The sequence below is a fragment of the Rhododendron vialii genome, chromosome 6a (assembly GCF_030253575.1).
Source record: "Rhododendron vialii isolate Sample 1 chromosome 6a, ASM3025357v1".
In the NCBI taxonomy this organism is placed as follows: domain Eukaryota; kingdom Viridiplantae; phylum Streptophyta; class Magnoliopsida; order Ericales; family Ericaceae; genus Rhododendron; species Rhododendron vialii.
In genome coordinates, this window is record NC_080562.1 from 3,813,426 (window position 1) to 3,836,645 (window position 23,220).

At 36.4% G+C, this 23,220-nt stretch overlaps 1 long non-coding RNA gene across 1 annotated transcript; it reads right to left on the minus strand.

Moving 5' to 3' along the window:
• Positions 1-3,265: 3,265 nt before the first annotated feature.
• Positions 3,266-4,622, minus strand: LOC131331001 (uncharacterized). The gene is made up of 3 exons (XR_009201291.1): positions 4,579-4,622; positions 3,799-3,865; positions 3,266-3,511 (listed from the first exon to the last, which is right to left on the minus strand). It is a non-coding gene; the product is annotated as an uncharacterized LOC131331001 (long non-coding RNA).
• Between the last annotated feature and the right edge of the window lie 18,598 nt (positions 4,623-23,220).

Here is a 23,220-nt window from a genome sequence, read left to right on the forward strand (position 1 = left end):
AGTTATTATGAGGAGAGCATGGAGATCGAAGAAATGAAAGTAAAGTAACTGATCGGGAGTACTTGAGATGAGCCAAACTCATGAAATCTATGGAGAAAGCTGGGAGAGATGAGCCAAACTGATCGGCACTCGAGACTACTTATGGACTATGGAGGCCGCCCTGGCGGAAAAGGGAAGATCTTGCATGTGGGTCGTTTTTTGTTTTTGGGTGCATGAAAGCGACTTTGTTGAGGTTGACCGGAAACTTTATGCCGCAATTAAGAATCTCTTACCTTTCTATGACCATTCAAACTTTCAATGAAATTTATCATTTTTTTTCCCTCTCAATATGAGACCTCTATTGAGTGATTTGCGTCTATTATTCCATTTCGTGCCAGAATTGGCACATGCTTAGTGGTAATCATTTTGCTTAGTAAATTCATCTAATAATAATGATACTTCTAGCTACTATATCCTCTTGTTGATTTAACAGACAGCTATTGACATTATATCAATTTCGTAATTAAGTAGTTCATGAAATTTTCGATTCTTGTTTCTGTCTTTTCTACTTTGTGTAAGTAAGAAAAAATATCAGGTGTCGAAGGCCAAACCTATATTACTTGTGATGGTATATTTAACTAAAGTCTAATTTGCTAAATAATAAAAAAGAATGCAGTAAAGCTATTACTTAACTCGGGAAAATGTTGTATTCATATATTATAGCACTAGTTATAGAGCCCTTCCTCTCCAATGAAAGATCTATCGAAAAATGACTCCGATGAAGGATCTATATGATAGTTTTACTCTATTACAAGTAGACTAGATAAAGCTTCTTATTAATCCTCAATTGCAATAAGTAAAATTCACAAAAACTCATTTTGAAATAAAATATACTCCCTCTATCCCAAATTGTTTGTCTGGTCCGCAAAATGATACATTAAAAATAATGCAATTTAAAAAAATCAAACTTTTTAACAAATTAAAAGAATTCGAAGAAAACGCATGTCTCTCCTTCAAAAGAAAGAAAAGAAGGGTAAAAACAAGGGGAAGTTATTACGAGAAGAGCATGGAGATCGATCGAAGAAATGAAAGCAAAGCAACATACTAACATCTACTCCATCAAAGAATGGAAGATTGATGATTCAAACTGAGACAATTGTGGACTAGTTAGGTTGCATTCTTATGAACTTAACTAAAATTTGGGAGTTTTGTCCTTATTTAAATTTTTTTCGTATTTGTTAGTTTTACACCAAACTATTGTGGTTTATTGGCCCAAGTATTTTGAAAAATAACCACTTTTAAGCACACACAAAAAAAAAACTTTTTAACCTAAAAAGTAGTTATTTCTCAAAGGAAACTTATTTTCGCACTTCATTTTTTTTATTAATAGCGCTCCACTTTTCACGTGAAGTTATTAGCAACTTCATGAACAAACTAGAGCACCATCAATAAAAATAGGAGCGCGCAAATCAAAATCCTTTTTCAAAATGTCAAATTTTCCATGGAGTAGTGTTTTTCTAATTAGCTAGTATTAGAATAATAGAGTTTAGCACTTTATGGTTCCACGGCTAAAGCACTCCTAAAATCTACAACTCCATTAAAGAATTGAAGATTGATGCCAAATGAGACAACTTCTTACGAGGCCGCTTGTGGCCCCGCCTCAGTGGTACTGTCGCTCCGCCTCGTCAGCCTCGTCCTCTTCTCACGTGCAGCCTCGTCGTCCTCTTCTCATGTGCAGCCTCGTCGTCCTCTTTTTCATGTGAAAGGGATGCTTTCCTTACAGATAGTGACTACACCACTTGCATATTGAACAGAATTCAACCTCAATTGAGTAAGTACGATATGACCTAGATAGGAACAACAAGAGAATGATTTTCAGTTGGTTTGTCTCGGGACGTATACTGCATTGTGCAACAGCAATCCTGCGGAATTTTGGTAATATGGATACTGTTAAGGAAATAGAATCTCGCATTGTTTGGGAGTGGAATAGGTGATCACTTAATAACATTTAGGACCTCTTCACTTAAGTTTCGAGTCGAGTTTGAACAATCTCTTAACAAGTCGAGTGTACTCGCGCAGCTCTGCTTTCTAAAGAATTTGCTTAATTAAAGTATGAGTTGAGTTCTTAAATAAATTAAAGTACGATTACTTAATTAAAGAATTTGCTCAAAAAAAATTGCAAAGAGGATTTGTTGTCTTTGAATTTGATCGTGCTAATTAATCATAAAATACTATAGCCATAGTTACATTTTGATTTTGATTTTTTTATATATAATTCATACTAAAATATCTACAAAATTAAGACTACAACTATACGCAGGGCCGGCCCAAGATATTTGAATGCCCTAGGCCAAGTGGTGGAATAATGCCCTACATAAATTTTTTAATTTAAAAATAATAAACAAAAATACTTTTCTATATATAATTTTCATTCATACTATTTAACATGGTAAATATTTTGGCCTTAATGGCTTGTACGGTTGCAATAATATTCAGTAGACTCAAGTTTGAATCACAGCAGCCCCAATTTGTGTGATAGAAGAAATTTTTTTTTGGCAAAAAGACACGGCAAAAATGTACCTTAACAGGATTTGAACCTAGGCAACTTATGTAAAAGAGCAAACACTTTACCATTGAACCATCAAAGAAATTTGTATTATAATTACACACAGAAAATACATATACTTATCTAGGAAGGGGTGCCCCATTTTTTACCCAAAACATGAAGGCCCAAGGCGGCGGCCTCTTGGGCCTCCCCATTGGGCGGCCCTGACTATACGTACTGCCATTCTAGTGCTTAAACCTATACCAGTAGTAATTTAATAACTAACCCGACAACTGATAACAAATCAAACCCCAAGCCACATGTCCAACACAAAGAAGAGAAAAAGACAAACTCAAAACCAAAATCAAAATACGGGACAGATAGCTCCTCCCCATCGTCACCGCCGCCGTGCTTCGTGTTCCTCACCAAGATCCCACAATATCGCTTCCCCATCGTCCAAAATCCCATGGTGTTTTCAGCCCTCCTATCTTCAGTGCCTCAACCGCAGAAATTGAATTCGGTTTTGTTGCGTTGTATGAGAATTGCCGATAATTTCACATTTAAAATCAAAATAGCCCAGATCGATCAGTCCGCAAACCCAGATCGATCGAACGATGTTAATTTGCTCCAGTTATCTTATCGATTAAGAGTAATTGTTACGCCCCGTTCCGGAATAGCACCACGGCAGCCTATCTCAACACAACACGCGACAACCAACCAACATTGACTACTAACAGTATCAAAAGATACGCCCAAACGAGGTTAAATAGCCATTCTTAAATATATCTCAAAAACAACTGTCATTTAAAATCAACAGCGAAAGTCTGAAAAGAAATAAATCATACATATCCAACTATTGTCCACAACTAAAACAAACAAACATCAACTACGGGCCAAGAGGCAAAACTCCCACAGGCCTCAACCTCCTACGTCCCGAGCGAGTACAATTCCCAAAACGTGACATGTAGTGAACACCGACCCCTATACCTGCAATATTGAAACCCAGAACGAGTTTCAGGAGTATGTGAGACATGGATGTTGTTTCAATAGAAGCAATAAACCCAGCATTACCAATAATTAAGCATAAGTAATTAATCGACACGAGGTCATTAGTTCGACACGAAGTCATTAATTCGACACAAAGTCTTTAACTTGGCATAAAGCCAAAGAATCGACACTAAGTCCGGCCATTGGCCCTTGCCATCGACACAAAGTCACAGTTTAATATCACAAGTTCAATCCAATTAAAGAATATCCATGAATCGAACACTCACCTCCATTTCCAACAGAAAGATACCAACAAAGTCATTCCCTACGTGGAGTCATGATACTCGTTGTCGCCTGCATGGGGCACATCAATGCCCACATATGAGTATCAGTAAGGAAAAACTTTAAAAAGAAATGAACAATTGCAAACGCTAGCTATATTCTCTTCCCTGAACAAAGTATAACAATTAAAACACCAATTCAAATCAAGTAGAACAATTGGTATTCAGGTTCCAAAAAATGAGAACTCATATCCCAACCCTCACGGACATATTTTAAGCAAACAAGATCAGTTTTCAGCACCTAACCACCAATTTCCTGCACTTTAATACACGTTTTTTTAGCTAATATACAAACCCCTTTTCAGCGGGTTCCACCTAATTCCTGTACTTAGAGGCGATTTCTAGCAATTACAGAGGCGATTTCGGCATCCAAACAGCAGTTTTCAGCAACCAATTAACGAATTCAGCACCTCTAATCCGTATTTCTTGCACCTATCACATACAAGCAATTTCCAGCATCTACCACTTAATTTAGGCATTTTCAAGCACCCATTATTCACAGTTTCGATAATAAAATTCCCGCAGGAATGTACTCAAATAATAGCAACCTAGCTAGTTACCAAATCCAAGTTCTAACATTTAATTCTTTTCCAATAAAGAAAAGCAAGAGAGAAAAGCCCTAATTAGCTGAGCCCAACTGATTTCAAAAACCCAATATAACTCAATTCATGAACAAATTGGATTATTTGATCAACACTCATGAAAATATAAACAAGAGTTGCTTACCAAGTAAGGATTTTCAATCCCCAGCCTTCTCTCTCACCCTTGTGTCTGTCTCCCTCTCTCTCTTTCTCTCTAACGTAGAAAAGAAAATCCTCTGCCTTTGTGTTTTCTTTTCTGAGAAAATATATATACGATATATATCACATATACACAGATACACTTTATATTGCTTTCCACGTACCCACATAGAACAGGTTTGTTTTTTTAGTTTTATTAGATCTACACCCCTATAGTTGCAGAAAACTTCATAAGAACCACACACATAAAATACACCTTTCCTTTTAACCCTTAAATTAAAGAGAGGGTCTCACAGTAAAGTTTTGTTTAAAGATTGGAAGGGAATGGTTTAGTTATTCTGTGTTTGACAATGGCGAGCAGATTGTGTTTTTTTAGCATCAATAGAATTTTTTTATCCTGTTTTTGACACGATGATAAGTTATTACCAAACATGATTTCTGTTTTTGTTTTTCAAGGATGTAAACATAAACGCCTATCAAGAAAAAGAATGTGATAAACCAGTTTTCATAAATTGGTAAACATAAACTAAAAATTGGAAACTTTACCAAACAGAGCCTAAAATTTCCATCAAACAAAAAACAAAAAAGTTCTTTAAACTAATACTGAAGTATCCATAAGTAACACCCTTAGATTTTACCTCTACTCTATTATACAGTAGTAGTTCTTCTTTACAGTAATTATTTTCAGAATTGCATGTAAACATATTTAACAATTACTGTAAGCTCAACTTTTAAGAGGAATTATAGTAGGATCTCAAACAGTTGTATACCTCCTTTGGACAGTCCTCCTTTTCTCTGCCAACCAAAACTTGTATTGAGCTGCAATGAAAGCCTCTGCGTGGCTGTCCACGTCGTCAACTGACGAAGTTGCCCTTTCATCATCTCCGAGGACGACAACCGTCTCCGATGAAATTCTACGGGCTGGTGCCGGCCGATGCTCATGATGATCTCCGATTGCGTCGGATTTCATCCACCCCTGTACCATCTCTGCTGCATTAGAGTCGGTGCCTTGACGGGAAAGGATGATAACGAGCCCGGTGAGAATGATCACAAAGAGGAAATTCATGAGGGGAAGTACACTGAAGAGTTGACAGGCCCAATTTATGAAGGAGGGAAGACGAGGACAAGACATCATCGCCTCTGGCTAGCTTTCTCCGTTCGGATAGTGTACAATTCGATAAAGCTAGTGAATGAAAGTTTCGAAAACCGAGGAATAGAAAACAGTGAAGTAGTAGCAGTAGTAGTAGTAGAAGAGATATCAAAGTGAAGTGTTCTACATTCGAAAACGCATGTCTCACCGTCAAAAGAAAGAAAAGAAGGGATCGTTGAAACAGGGGGTAATTTATTATGAGGAGAGCATGGAGATCGAAGAAATGAAAGAAAAGTAACTGATCGGGACTTGAGATGAGCCAAACTGAAATCTATGGAGAATGGGAGAGATGAGCCAAAGTGATCGGCACTCGAGACTACTTATGGACTATGGAGGCCGCACCCCCCAGTGCAAGATTGCGTAATTTTCAGAAGGCTTGTCTCTGCGCGTGTATTGCACTGTCCAATAGCATTCCTGGCTGAGAAGGGAAGACCTTGCATGCGACTGGTTTTGTGTTTAACGGTGCGTGTCTTTGGCACAACTCAAAAGCAGAAATTCGCTTTATTTATTCTTCAGCACTTATTTGGCTCAACTCAAAAGCTCGCTTTATTTCTTTTTGTCTGCATGAATTCTTCAGCACTTCTTTGGCTCGCTTTATTTCTTTTTGTCTGCATGAAATCTTCAGCACTTCTTTGGCTCAACTCAAAAGCTCGCTTTATTTCTTTTGTCTGCATGAAAGCGACGTTGGGAGTGTTCTTCTTTTTGTCCTCCGTTTCTGTTGCATGAAAGCGACGTTGGGAGTGTCCTTCTTTGGGTTGCGAGTAGGGTGGCAAATGGGCGGGTATATTTTTTATTGCGTGGAAATCTCACAATAAATGTGTAGAGCACGCAGGTATATGAGAGAGGTGTGGTTCATGAGATGTGACAAATTGATGTAGCCCTAACATCTCTCTAATCACTTTCCTTCTTGGTTTCCACGGGCATCGAAATCCTAGTGACACATCAATTTGTCACACCTCTTTCACATACAGGTGGGTATATGAGAGGAGTGTGATTGGAATGTGACAAAGTGATGTGTCCTTAGTATCTCCCATTTTCAAAGATGGTCAAGGAGACCACCGCATGTGCCACCACATGCGTCGTGTAGGCAGAGGCAACTCTACACTTGTGGTTCTATGGTAAACTGAACACCAAAAAAAAAAAATTCTTAGAATACATGTAAATTTTTTTGGCTAACTTTACTTTAAACACCCAACTCCAATGTTAATGAACACTCAATTTTAATAGTCTTGAACACATAACTCCAAAAGAATTGAACACCCAATCCAGAATTCAATTTTACACCCAATCCAGACCATTGAAACTTTCAATGAATTTGGTAATCATTTTGCTTAGTAAATTCATATAATTATAATGATACTTCTAGTCTAGCTACTATATCCACTTGCTGATTTAACAGTTACCGACATTATATCAATTTCGTAAATGAGTAGTTGATGAAATTTTCTATTCGTGTTCCTTCTTTTCAACTTTGCGTAAGTAAGAAAAAATATCAGGTGTCGTGGCCAAACCTATATTACTTGTGGTGGTATATTTAACTAAAGCCTAATTTGCTAAATAATATATAAAAAAAATACAGTAAAGATATTACTTAACTCGGGAAAATGTTGTATTCATATATTATAGCACCAGTTATAGAGCCCTTCCTCTCCAATGAAAGATCTATCGAAAAATAAAACCCACTGTTTTTTGGTACATCAAGATAATAATGTTCTTGTGTGTTGCGATCCTGTGCCATGCACGGGTTCGCTACTGGTTTGATAAAATCCTCTTCATATTTTCCGTGTGGTAAATTTTACGTTTCTTGAAGATCAAAAAAAAAATTTACGTTTCTTAACTCTACTATTAGTCTATTATTAGAGTGCCTCCACTATTATTAGACTCCGGAAATGGCATTTGTGATTAAATTAAAGCCCAAGGATTTGTTTCCGGCCACGGCTAAGCCCAAGGAAAAAAAAAAACCTCCACAAAAGGCTCATTTTCCTCTTAATGGACTTGTGTGCTCTTGTGACAGGAAAAGGTACAGTACCATTTTTTTCCCTCCGTTGGCAGCCCAAATCTCTACACATACTAAGGAGCATCATCAAGATGTTCCAACAGCAAGAGGAAGAACAGCCCAAATCTATATAGTACATACTAAGGAGCATCACCCTTCATCAAGTTGTTCCAACAGCGCCAATGGGCTCTAGCCCAGTTGGCATCTCCTGATACACCCCATGTGGGAGGCCAAGATTCGAAGCCCGTGGGCATTTGGGTTTTAGGATTATGAATAGCCTCTGAGATCTCCCATTTTCCTCCCTTTCCTCCATCACCCTCATCCTCCTCCTCCCAGAACCCCCATCTGGCCCACTTCCTCGCCTCCACAGCCTCCACTTCGGATTGGGCCAGATCTGGGGACGAGATGAAGCAAGGGTGGCTCGGTCTTCTCCGGTGAATAAGTTGCTCAATCCTAGGTGACAAGTTCCAGTGACATTGATGGTGACCAGAGGTTTATTTCTCTAGTTTTCTTTTCATTCTTCTTTTCTTTAGCGATGGCTCATTGTGATTCTCCCTTTTTTTTGAAAGGCAAAAGAAATTTCATTAATCTGTAAAAGTGATACAAAGACTAATTGGACAAGGAGAGTTTTCCTGTGATCTCCCTTGTGGAGCGCTTCCTCCCCTTTACGGGGAATTTTCTTCCTCTTTGGAGTGTTTTTCGATGGTGGATTGGCGTATTATTTCTGTTTGTGTGAGTTGAGTCTTGTCAGGCATGTTGGTAATGGTGTGATTCATAACTTGGCTTGTGAAGATTTTGGAGGATAGGTATTTCTACTTGTGAAACATTTTTGCCGTTGTGGCTGCCCACGTCTTCGTTAAAGGATGGATGTGCTCTTTGTTTGTTTTTTCGATGATTATCAATTACACTGGTTATTCTTCTGGGGAAAGAAAAAAAAAGAAGGAATATTCACACATGATTTTTTTAATTATTATTACGAATATTCACACATGATTGAATAGCAAAAACTGAACTGAATACTGCTACAGGTTAAAATTATGGATGCAATCCCAGTTAATGGGCTTCACATATGGTTCTTTTGGGTTTGGTGGATGGCAGAGTTGGGTCCAAGAGGAAACTCGTGATGACTGATTTAAGTAGGCCTTCACTTCTGGATTCTTGGAGTTGGGTCCGGAGACGACTCGCGATGGCATAACCCACATACCCATAAAAATGTGAAATACAGCCGGTAGGGCAGAAGCTCGCCGGAAAGTTATTACCTACCCTCCCGTCCCCGATATCTCTTTCAACTCTACAGGGATGGAGCCAAAGAGGGGGCAGTAGAGGCGGCCGCTCTTGCAAAAAGAAAAAGAAACACTACTATTGTATGTAAAAAAGAAATTCCTATGAAAATATATAGCTTGCCCCTATGTAGAATTTTGAAAAAATAAATTATGCTTGTAATTTTTGAACTACAAGGATACTAACATTAATTACTAAAGGTTAAGGGCTAAAATATAACAAAAAATAAAACTATAGGGTTAATATTGTGAATATTCAAGTAATAAACTTCTACCTTTCGTTAGATGAGTTTAGTATTTCACAGTTTTATTTCTTTTTACCCTAAAATCTCAATGGCACGCCAAATCCACTCTCTCTGTCTCTCTTGGCACAAAAATCTCCAATTGTTAAGACTTCAAAGGAAATTTCGAGAAAATAAAGACAGAGGAGAAGAGATTTTGGAAACTCTGAGTAATTTTGGTGAAATTTAAATTGTCGGTATGTCTTTCCCCAATTGTTGTTATAGACTTTTCCTCATTCTTTGTTTTTTGACAGGTAAAATCAAGTAACATGAAAACCCCATGTACCAAATTTGTCCAGTTGTGATGAATGAAAAAAGAAGAAGATGAACAATAAAAAAAAACAAGACGCATACATCAAAATCAATCACATTAGTTAAACCGATTTATGTATTTATGTTATTTTGAATTTTAATATATTAAATTTTAATATATTTACATGAGTATGCATGTGTATTTATATTTTTTTCTTGCATGTACGATCGCCTCTACGAGGTGAAATTTCTAGCTCCGTCCGTGCAACTCAACGAATATCTCTTCAATATTCCGCCCATCAATTTAATATTCTTCCAACTTATTCTCCAACTAGTAATTGGGGTCGATGCTCTTGAAATACTACCCGTCCCAAAAAATTTGTTGGATCCGTAAAACGATGACTCAAAAATAATACATTTCTTTAAACAAAATTCAAATTTTTTTCATAAATTAAAAGAACTCATTGATATCTAATGAATTGTTGAAAAATATTTAAAATTTTATTGCAAAAATTGTATTATTTTTACGTTATCGTTTTGCGGATCAAACAAATATTATGGGACGGGAGAGTAGGTGCTACTAGTGATGTTTTCGCCCCGTCAAATGGAGCTGGATGATCTCATCTCGCTCTGCTGCCTTTCCCTTCGCTCAACAAAGGTCTAACATTGAGGAAAGATAATGATCCAATTGCCGAGAAAAAAAAAAAAGATAATGATCCAATTAAGCTGGCTTAAGGGGCTGTTTGGGGTCGGATTGTGTATTAATATGGTTATCCATTTTCTAAATTTTTTCATTTGGGAGCTCAATTGTGATAATACATTATCTTACAATGCATTTTGAGAACTACACTTTAGAGGCACAATTTGATAATCAACCTTTTCCGTTCTCATTTCGGATTATCTTTCCAAATTCATAATTTATTTTGAGCATTACACTTCCAAACATTACTCCATTGTAAAATCTATTCTGCACGTATCTCTCAAATATTTTACTAGATTCATATTGTCTTATGACAACAAACTAAAATCAATAACTCACAATTCAAAATGCAAAATACAAAAATAATTAGCCTTTAATATGGACAAACTATTGATACTTGATAAGTTAGTAGTACATTTTTGAGACCATCGAAAGCTCAGTTCGAGACTAAAGGTCAATATCTTCTTCTTGAGACCATTGAAAGCTCAGTTCCGAGAATAAAAAAGGTATTGATCTTCTTTTTGAGACCATTGAAAGCTCAATTCGATATACCAACGGAATAATCGTCTTCATATTTATTGCATGCGGTAAATTTTAAGAGAAAACTTATTCACAGCCGCGTAAACTCAACTTTTCAAAAGGGTTTTGGTTTTGGATGATCCGGATTAAAAATAATCTATTAACATTAATAGAATATTATTTATTAACTTTAATGAATTGTTTTCAATCGAAATCGTTCAAAACACTTTTAAACGGGCGAGTCCGTAAATAAGTTTTTCTCAAATTTTAATATGTTTCTAAACTCGACACAGCTAATGAATACACTTGTAATAAAAGAACCTAGCATGGTAAGTCAAGGTATGGTGTAAATTATATTATTGTCCTCCAAACTTTTTCTTTTCATTTTGCCCTTGCAAGTGTTGGTGTTTGGATAGTTATGGTATTTGACATTATCAATCAATACATTTGTAATTAAAGAATGTAGGATGGCAAGCCAAGCCACTTGGTGAAATGACCGATTGGCCCTTGTAGTTTGTTAGGAGAGTGGCTACACCAAGCATAGCCATAATGTGATTTGACATAAATGCCCTCCTTTATTTATGATGAAAGAGGTATTTTTGTAGTTTGGTATTTTGTTGGAGGGCAAAATAGGGAATTGTGTTTGGCATAGCCACATCGTGAAAAGATGAATTTGCCCTTGTAGTTTGTAAAGGGATCGTATTGGACTTTTAAGGGTATTTTGGACTTATCATGTTTAAGAAAATTGAGTGGCTATCCTTATTTTGTATTTTTTTCCCCTTAATTTATGGCTTACTTTTGACTTTTGAAGTACTTTTTTCACTTTTCCCCCCCTTAATTTATAACGAATGTTGCTTTGTCAAGAAGAAAATGAGGTACATTGTGAAAAGATGAATTTGCCCTTTTAATTTGGCAATGATGGATTTAAGAGGTTGAGATATTTTATGTAACTTGATATTGAGTTTAAAGGCAAAAGGGAGAAGAGTGGCAAGCATAGCCATTCCATGAATATATGAAATTACCCTTGTAGTTTGGCAATAGTAGATTTAATAGGTGGGGTGTTCTAGGTATTTTTTTGTTTTTCTTTACTTAGTCAAGAAGAAAATGCTTTTCGGGGGGTATTTTAGTATTTTAAGTCCTCATTTTCTTAGTTAAGAAGAAATGGTTTTTCGGGGATATTGTAGGTATTTTACGTCCTCCTTTTCTTAGTCTAGAAGAAAAGACTTTTCAGGGGTATTTTAGGTATTTTAAGTCCTCGTTTTCTTAATCAAGAAGAAAAGACTTTTCTGTAATTTAAGGGTATTGAATCTATATAAAAACTTCTCTGCTTCTCTCTCTCTCTCTCTCTCTCTCTCTCTCTCTCTCTCTCTCTCTCTCTCTCTCTCTCTATTCTCAGCTGCAAATTCGTCTTCATCACTGTTCAGAAGGTCCTGATCTCTTTCTTAATTCATATGTTGTTTAATTTAGTATTGCATAAATTTATTGGCATGAAATTGTCATATCCATATTGTCGAATGTTTACATGCACTTGGAGGTGCAGGAGGATTTGAAGTTATTGCAATCATAAAAGCAATCAACACTAGCTGGCTACATCCAACCATTAACCAATGTGTACTGCATCGAAAGCCCATTCCTCTAATTATGCTAAATTTTGTCAGTTATTCAATTTTATGATGCACTTCATGTCCTTATGGTTCTCTAATTTTGCAGAACTTAGAGTCTGATATCACAGTAGAACACTGTTTCAAACATGAAGAGCATGAAGTCCATGTTGGTACGTGTAACGACCCGGATTTTTGGTAAATAAAAATTTCGTTAAATATTTAAATTTTATTTTAACTACTTGGATTTGCTACTAAAAATTTCTTTTTAATTTTAATAATCCGTCATAATTAGATTTGAGACTTATAAAATTATATCTTTCACGCCGAGCAATCTAGTCATTTTTTAAAAACAAGTATACTTATAAAAGCACTTGTATATTTTCCTAACGAGTTAGATAAAATCTTTAAATTATATTTCTTGGCTGGAAATCTTACTTGGCAAGTAAGGTTAGTTTCTAACCGATTAGTTTAAGAAACCGAACTACCAATCCACCTAGTTACAATTTCCTAACCCTAAATGGACCTTTTTGACCGTCTTTGAGCCTTATGAAACCCTCCGAACCCTATTGAACCATTAGACTATAGGAGTAATCATTTTATTCCTATGTTTAGTCATTTCACTTTACCTAGCATCATTACTCACCCTACCTATTGGATAATAAAGGCAAGGGAAAACTTTAACCTTTGGTCCATAAATGTTAGGAAAAAATTATCCCTTGGACAATAGATTCCCATGACTAGTCATATCAAATTATGACCAATATTCCTTTACCCCTTGGTCCATAATTGTTAGGGGAATTTTTGTCCCTTGGTTATTAGACCTTTGACTTGCCTAAATGCATGACAAGACAAGTCATACAAGAACCCCATCATTTTGCTTCCAAAAGAAGCAACCTTAGACTTGCCATAATGAGAACCTAGATTTGACTAGTCATTCAAGCCCATACTTACCTTCTTTAACCAATGGTTAATAAATGCTAGGAGAATTTTTGACCATTGGTTAATAGCAATTAAGTTGCCAATGAAGCCTTGATTTGACAATACAAAATCATGGGCTAAGGAATCTCATCATTTTGCTTCAAAGGGAAGCAAGGCTAGCTTTGCCATGCATGCACACCTATGTTCTAGTCTTAAAATCCTAGACTCACTTTCCTAGATTTTCTTGGATGTATATAGATACAAGTGAGAGAGAGAGAGAGAGAGAGAGAGAGAGAGAGAGAGAGAGAGAGAGAAAGGCCGGATGGAGAGAGTGGGGTGGAGTGTGTGCATGAGTATTGATTACTTACACAAGCAACATTTATAGCCTTAAGCCTATTTTTTTGACTACATGCCAACCCATTCTAGTCTTCCAAAGTACAAAGCTAGCCCATGATTATATTCCTTCTTGCAAGCAACCTCCCCATAGACTTGACAAGTCCAAAACCCTTCATGATGACCTAAAGATTTGGCCAACAAATGGAAGTGACAACTCATGGAAGACTTGGCATGCTTTCAAGCTTGATTGGACATGACAATGGAGCAAATCCATGGGAGAAAGGAGAGAAGGGGGGGCCGGCTATAGAGGAGGGAGGAGGAGCTCAAGTGTTGGCTATAAATAGCACCACATGCCTTCCATTCAATTCACACCATCACTTCTTGCTCTCACTTCTCTCTAGAAACCATTTCTGTTTTTCCAGGCAGCTTACTGCCCTCCACGAATCTCCATTTTTCTCCTGCTTAAAGTAGTTTTTAGAACCAACTCCCTTCGAGAAAGTTGTAGAGCACTTCGAAACCTTCAAGTTAGACCCAAGAACCATCCCAATCGGTGAAGAAATGACAAAGATATTGGCATCCGAAGTTCAGTAAAAATCTCGGATTTCCATTTCCAGACAGCATACTGTCTCTGCCTTTATCACCATTTTTCTCCTACCTAAAGTAGTTTCTAGGATCAACTTCCTTCACGAAAGTCGTAGAGCACTTCGAGAGCTTCAACTTTGACCCAAGAACGATCGTATTCGGCCAAATATTGACCGAGTTACTGCCATCCAAAGTTTGGTCCAGATTTGCAAGTTTCACCGCCCGTAGAAATCTTCCAACTAGCTTATTCGGCCCCGACTAAGTTTCGAATCAAGGTAGATTAATCTCTACTCATTTTCCCTAGTATAACTTTAGTTATTTTGCTTATGATAAGGCAAGTTAAAGTATTAGGAATAAATAGCAAGCTCGTTTTACAAAATCTTGAAATGACATTACGATCATGTAGATTTTCTCTACTCACTTCCCTAAGTATACGTAGAACCCTAATCCAATAATTCTACGTATAGTATAAAATCTACGTTAGAGAGTAGCATGTTCTTGATTCAAAGTATCAATATCGTAGATAAGATTATCTATTGTTTGGTTTCAAGTAAATAAGCTTATCGTTTAAAATGCATGATTGTCAATAAGTTTATCTCACAAATGGAGGTATGAACATGTTGGATAAATGACTTTGTCTTAAATAAACATATGTTGTATTGAATTTCTCAAAAAGTAAGATATAACGATTTTCGAAAGATAAGATTTTAACGCTTAATTTGAAGTATTCATATTTTGATCTTTTCGAGCATGCTTAGCAATATAGAATTGGATGATCTTGTTAGATTACAATGAATGATTTATGGTTGCGTATGTGAAAAGTCCTACCGCGGAGTCTATGCATGAGAACGAGACACGGAAATCGAGAAAATAGAAACATGACACCTAGGGTGTGGTTAACAAGAAAAATGTGTTTCGAAGGAGGAAATATTTTTGAAACTACATAATGACCGATTTTGATGGCATTATGTGAGATGTGTGTGTGAATGTGTGCCAATAGGAACCCGGGACGGCGGAACCATTGTGAGGATACTCGAGAACCCGGAACGGCGGAACCGAGGTTGGGTGTGTGGCTTGGTTATCCGCGGAGAGGAGCCAATGCAAATGTGTGCCAATGGGAACCCGGTGCGGCGGAACCATTGTGAGGATACTCGGGAACCCGGAACGGCGGAACCGAGGTTGGGTGTGTTAAAAACGGATTTTGAAAATGTTGATTTGGTGATGAAAAGTGAAAATGGAGACACGGTCTACGATGAGTTGCGTAGGAGAAACACAGAAAAAACATGGACACCAACGATACTTGAATAGTGAATGTGGATGTGTGATTGTTACTATTCGTCGTATATGATTTACTGTTTGTAAGTTATGAGTTAGTGGGTAGGGTTTACTCTATTGAGCGTTGTAGCTCACGGTGTTGCCTTTTTGGTGACCCTGACATATTATATGGGTGGCGACGCCGGTATAATGTGTCAGATTTCTTAGATGAACAGGATAAGATGTACACCGTGGAAGCTTTTGGAGCAGAGGAGCTTGCTAGGATGGAAGAGCAAGCAGAGTAGTATTAGGAACCCTAGTTTCCTTCCTCGTTGAATAAATGTACCTTTTCCTTATGATGTATTTATGATGTAATAATGAGCCAGACTCTCTTTATTATATAATAAATGCCTCATTTAACGTACCCAAAAATTGGGGGCGTTACAGTACGTATTTTAGTCCCGCTTTCTGAAAATTATGAAACCGCAGAAGCATAATGCTTAATCCATACATGCGGTTTATTGGTTAAAAACCAAGGACCTTTTAAGTGCCTTTGTTACATGTTTTTGCTTTGTTGGCAATGAAGATAATATATCTTTTGCAACCTATATAATAATCAAACATTTGAACATTTTGTTGTACAAATTCCTCATATTCCAACATTGCTTTGCGAATAAATAATATTTCAACATTCACTAATCAAATTTGCCTATTTCGTGCAAGTATCTCCAACTCATTTGGTTTTGGTGGGCATAATGTGGTGATTGTTTTCTCTCCATTCAAGCCCTAGATGAAGGTAAATTGAAGTAGCCTCCCTCTTGACCTTTTTCCTTTTGAAAAAATTTAATTTTGGTATCATTTTGATTGTCTAAAGCATAACTACAAAATATTCCAGTATATCACGGTTTCATCATTTTATGATATTTAAGTGATGGCTAGTGAAATTGAACTGCTGAACGTACTCAAAAAGTATACAGTTGATGATATGAACAAAAATAACATATTTATATTAATTTCTTGAATATCAATTAAATTAAAAGTTTGGACCTTTTTGCTAGATTTTACTAACAAAAATCACAAAAAATTTAATGCATTTTATCATCTCGTTTCTACTAACAAAAAAGTTTTAGCATTTTACCATCTCATTTCCACTAACAAAAAAGTTGTCAACAAAAAACTTTTTTTTGCTACAGTAACTCTACTCACAACCGGAACAACCTAACATTTATTAACTTATTCACTACCAGAAACACCTAAAAACTTTTCAACCACAAATAAAAAAGTACAAATTTTTCGCTACCGGAACACACCCCTTTAAGGGATACTAAAATAGGAGTGACCCTAAAATTCGTAATTTTTTGGGGCATAAAACAATCGCACTTTGAATTTTAGTTCAAGGCCGCCTCTGCGCATTAAAGCCCAAGGTTTATTTTTTGGGAAAATGACGACTAATGACGTGTTTTGATAATTAATACCGGTTAAGGACATTTTCAGCATTAACAAATGTTCTCACGTCTTTGACAGATATTAATTATCAAAACACGTCATAGGCCGTCATTTTCCCTTATTTTTTCCTGTCACGGCTAAGCCCAAGGGGAAAACCTCTGCAAAAGAAGTTCATTTTCCTCCGAATGGGCTTGTTGGCTCCTTGAAAGAAGAAGGTTGCCTTTTTCGGCTCCACTGACAGCCCAAATCTACATGCATTTTAAGTAGATGGCACCATGGAGCTCCAAATGCTGGAGGAAGATTGGAAGAGGCCTTGCCCTGGCCCAACCCTAATCAGCATGCCATTTCGCAGAGAGCGGGGGGGGGGGGGGAACCCTGTTGAGGAGAGAGAATGGAGAAGTCGATTTTTGAGAAGAGAGAAGTAGACCTTGGAGCTTCGAGTTCTGATTTGGCCTTTCTCTTTGCTTTGATCAGCCGACCGAGTTTGGTAAAGAACTCGCACTTCGAGATGCGAGGCTGTTCAAAGTGACGGTAAATGCGTATCAAGGAAACCTCGCATCTTCAACACGGGAGCTTTCTGAAAACGACGACGTCTTGTATTATTATTACTTCGCATCTTGAACATGCGAAGACCTATTAAACGACGTAATTGGTAAACTGTGAACTAATGTTTAACTATTTTTGTAATCTGAACTTTTCAAGATGTAGATCTTCATCAGGAAGATAAATATAGTGAATATTATGCTAATATATTACTGATTAGTACATAATCGAAGATGATTGGAGTTAATTTTTTCCCACAAAAATAGAAACAGCCACACCTGATAAAAGGGGATTGAATAAATTTCACCCGCCCCCGCAAGATCAACCTGCTATGCCTTCTCAACGGCGTCGTACCGAAATAACATCTTAGTTCAAAGAATTCAAAGACGTTTTTTAATGATCTGAGATATTCACTTTGAAGATAATTTTAATCCACTTGCCATACACAAAATTCGTGTTGATTGGACGAGGATTATTACTTAATCTCAATGCATTTGTGTTTCTTAAAATGGGATTGGTTTCACTGAATCATAACCATCAAACACTCATTACTCAAAGCCGAAACAGATTCTGCTCGGCCGAGAATTTGGACAAATTTTCCGCGATTTACATTAGAATCCCTTGAATTTAATCCGTGTCACAAATTACTCCACTCAACTGTACTCTTTTTTACTAATTCCCCATTATTTTTCGGTCTGGTATTTTTTCCTGTATTTTGTGTTTTTCATAATTTATTGATTTAGGTTTTGGACGTAATCTTTAACATTAGTTATTTCTCTCGATGAAAAGTATCAGAGAAGTATAATAATGTGAACCGAAGTTCATATAAAACAACAAATATATGAAAAATACCGGGGGGGGGGGGGGGGGGTGGGGGGGTGTTGTATTTTTTTGTGCTTAGTAATTTTTTTTTTCTTTAACTTTCGGTCATAATTTTTTCTTTATATGCAGCTCCAATGTGTTGCATTGTTGAATTAGCTTTTCTCCCGATTCTCCCCTCCTCCCCCCATCTCCGTTCTTGGTATGAGTTATTGACATTGAGTTTGAATGTTTCTGAAATAGTAGCTACTAAAGTGGGAACTGGGAAGCATTCTCTTCCTCTTATTCAGATATCCCAACAACCAATTGCATCTTTCTATATTGAAATGGAGTCGATTTATTTTTTTGTTATGAAAGATCACACTAACATATTTTCCTAGAACATAAATTTATCGCACACATGGACAACATCGTCCACATGCAAAAGTCCAAACCAAAGGTTTCTCCACAATCAGTAATTCGTATACATCAAATCATTTCTTTAACAATTTCAAGACCCTTTGGACTTCTAAAATGTACAGATGTAACACCATCTAAGGAAAAAATTTGCTCTGATGAGTCTCAGATTAAGAATTTGATAACATCATTCCTTATTCGTAGGGTGTGCATGGGTCAGGTGGGTTGATTTTGACTCGAAACCCGCCCCGACCATGTCGGGTAAGAATATTTAGGCCCGCAAATCGAACTGCACAGGTGGTAAGAATCGTCCGCTAGCCTGATTCTTTACTTCGGGTTGGGTTTGGTCGGGTTGGATCTGACCCCACAGGTAAGATACGCATCAACCCGAACCGAAATCTGATTTTTAACAGAAAGTAAATCCCCACCCGTCCAAACCACATGTTCGACCCGCCCGGGACCCTTCGGGTCGGGTTGGGTCCACGGATTTTTTTGCGCATCCCTATTTATTCCTATTAATCTTTGTAACAATTTTAGAGATTAATGAACTGTTTTTGTCTTCCAAAAAAAACTGTTACAAAATTGAAGGCCCAGGCCCATGTGAATATGTGACGAGTTTTCATTCAATGAAATTGGATTTTACGAAACTAATGAAGTAAAAGCCAACAATACATGTGAAAGTTGGTCACCTTGTCATCCATTCTCTGTCCCTGTCCACATTTATTTTGGGTATTTTCTGTTTGTCTTGGTTCTGGTTTTAGCAAGTACAAATACAAAAAGGAATTTGCCACTGAATTCCTAGCGTCTCCCTCTCTAACACCATTCTCTCTAGCCCACAGGTTCCCGTTCCACTTAGAGCATTCACGATGCAATAATTAAAATTGAATAATCAAAAGTTGTCACATTATTTTTTAATTATTTATTTAGAAGTTGTTAAAGTTAACAATATCAAATCTCACATTGTTTACTTTTTGCCTATAATCAAAATGAGTTAGCAAAAATTTAAATATAACAGTCAGTTTTTTTCCTCTCAATCTAATGGTCTACATTGAATAGAATTATAATAAAATAAGTAAAAGTAGAGAGTATTTGTTAAGATTCATAAAATGATCAATATTATTAAATACACAATCACTTGCCAAAGTGGAGAGTGAGTTTCACGTACCAATAAAGCATTTGCTTTATAGAGAGTGAGTTTTACTCTCGAACTGTGCTATTCGTACAGCAAGAGCTGTATAGACAGCGTGTACAACGGGCTTTTGGGCCCGTCTCGGGTCTAACAAAAATAATCAGAATCGCTCATTTTGTTCAAAATATTTTTTTAAGGTCCCTGTAAAAAATCAGCTCCATCCGATATCGTTAAGGACGTTTATGAAATGTCCATATTTGCTAAATTGCTAGCCTAAATTTTGAAGCGAAATTGGACGTTTTGTAAACGCTTATATCGGATGGAGCTGATTTTTTACAGAGACCCCAAAAAAAATATTTTGAACAAAATGAGCGGATCCGATTATCTTTACTGGACCCGAGACGGACCAAAAAGCACGCTGTCTATACAGCATGTACCAGCAGCATTTCTGTTTACTCTCTCATGATGGATGTAGGGTTCAATAAATTTGATTATTAATAAAAAGTGGCTAGCTTTGATTATCAAAAGGCCAAAATTTGATGAGTCGTTACGATATTGCTAAGTTTAATTATTAAATATGAGCATTTTTTTGAACACATATTGATAATTTTAGCAACTTTTTAATTTTAATTATTACATTGTGGATGCTCTTGCCACTAGGCATTAGGCAATGTGTCTTTTCATTTTAAATTACTATATTTGTTATGTGTTTCAGTGGAATTGATCATTTTTCTCTAATCATGAGACTTCCTTGAGTGATTTGTGTCCATTCCACTTCGGGCCAGAATTGACACTTGGGGTCGATATTCATCATTTTACTTAATTAATGTAATTATAATGATACTTCTTTTCCGTACATTCACTGACTCACTCACAAAATAAGGAGAGTCACACTGAACACCTACTTAGGTGGACACCGCTTAGGTGATTATGCTGCACCTAATTAATAAGTGAATAATAGGTATATTTAGGTTTCATCCAAAGGAGAACATAGATAATGTCAATAGTTTTTTTTTTGATTGGCAGGGGTAATGTCAATAGTTCATCATTATAAATGTCTATATTTCTCAAAGTTTTAAATAAAGTATTGTCCTATTTTGTTTCAGTTACCGTTCCTATATCATTGCACTCTCATGCATCCAACGTTCCGGTCCTCGTTGGACCAAACTTTTCGAAATGGTTTGAGCATATTCAGTTCACACTGGGTGTATTGGACCTTGATATAACATTATTTGTTGAAAAATCTGCAGACACTATTGATGAGAGTACCGAAAAACAAGTTGCCCATTTCAAATAGGCTCGGTTTAATGTTTATGAAGATAACATCAAAAACTTCCTACCACAAAAAACTAATGCATTGAAATACTTAAAAGGCCATGGAAAACCGTTGATAAGTCATTTGCTGGCACAATTATCCTCAAGTGTGTATGAGATTTATCCCTATTTGTCAATGAGTGCGTGTTTGGTGTGGTAGCAAACATTATTTGGGATCATTGATCTTCTCGACGAGCTCTACAAAACACTAATCATTGAATGTAGTGTGAAAGAAACTCACAACATAACCAATTGATTGAATTCCTAAAAAGAGATGTTTTCCATGACACCAAAAAAAAAAAAAAGGTGTCCTTGGATAGAATCCCATTCCTGAAAAGAGATGTTAGCCATAACACCAAAAAAAAGTGTGGAAGGATCTCCCCCTCCCCGCCTCCTTCCCTCCTCTCCTTGATACCACCTCTGTTTCACTCAATTTTTTTTGGCTTCAGTTAAGTTGTTCATATTAGACTAAAACTTTGTGTTAAAAATTAAATTGTTTCTACTAAACTAAAATATCCAACACATTTTCAACTAAAACACCCAATCAATTTTATTAAACTTTTGGTTCCGTGGCAACAATTGGACTACAAAATACTACAAGTAGTCCACAATTTATAGCCCAACGGAAACGCCCTCGACGTATCACTAGCTTTTTTTAAAATTGGGGAAAAAAAACCTCACGAGGTGGGGTTCACTGATTGGAACAGAGAGATGTATTGGTGAGAGATTCATTCAGAGGAAGAATCTGAAGAAATATGAACCGTCAGTAGCGGGAGGGGTTATAATCACAAGCCCTCACCATCAGGCATCAGATGTTGGGATCCTGAAAACGATCCATTACGCCTAACAGAAATGCTAGGGACAAAAAAAATTTACCCCGAAAGTACCCCGAAAACAGCAATCAATGGTTGAGATTCACTTTGATGTGTGTGACCCAATCATCAAAGTGTTACGCCTAAACTCACTCCCCACGTGACACGAGTAGTATATAATACTCCCAAATAAATGTCTGGACCGCAAAATTAGATCTTTAAAAAGATGTATTTTTCTGTTCAAAAAGTTCAATTTTTTTTTTTTTTAACAAATCAATGGATATGGATGAGTTTTTTCAAGTTGTGAAAGAAGTTCGAATTTTTTAACGAAAAAATGTATATTTTTAAAGGCCTAAATTTACGGACTGGACATTTATTTAGGTGGGAGGGAGTACTTTTTTCGCATACTTCGAATATTCTAAATACTATAGCAGTATTATTAGAAACAAGCAGAATGGTATATACCAATATAAATCAACCTAACGGATGCACACGATAAGTTGTAATATCTTCTATTAGTAAAATTCTTACTCTTTCTTAAAAAAATAAGAAAAGAAGATGACTTGTATATCTATTGAATATGAACCAAGGAAGGGGTTGGTTCAGTGATCGAAGATTTGAACTTTTGTTTGACAAAATTCAGGTTCATGTTTTTATAATCTCTCATTTGACCTAAATATACTCCAAACACCACTCACACGTGTGGTGAGACTTTAGTTTTGGTCCCGACATAGGCGTGGTGAATTCTCATCAGATTGTGATGTGTGACGGGATAACATTCTTTGATATAGGTGACGGGTACCACCATACCTGCACTTCCATTTTGATGTACCAAAAAAAAAAAAAGTGTAGAATTGAGTATGTTTATGACTTTGAGTTTGAATAATGCTCGAGTTGTGTCAACCTAGTACGATTAATTAATTTAAATTATCTTAGCAGTCATATTGAAGTACTAATGATTCTCAATTTGTACTTCCTATTTTTCTTTGAATTTAGACCCACAAAAGAGAAGACTGAATTAGAAATTTAATTATTTTAAGATAAATATTTGTGATAAGGTGTTGGTTTATTTTATTTTTTTGCTTGATGGGGTGATTTCTTTTTTTGCAAGATAAGGTGTTGATTTTTTTTTTTGAAAGGCAGATAAGGTGTTGATTAGTGTCAAACTAATGTGATTTCAACTTCTTCTTTTTTTGAGTTCTCAACGAACTCTACAACATAAACATTTTTAATTATAATAATAAAATCGAAATCTTCAACGTAGTTCAATGGCAACAATGAATTTATGTAGTTGATC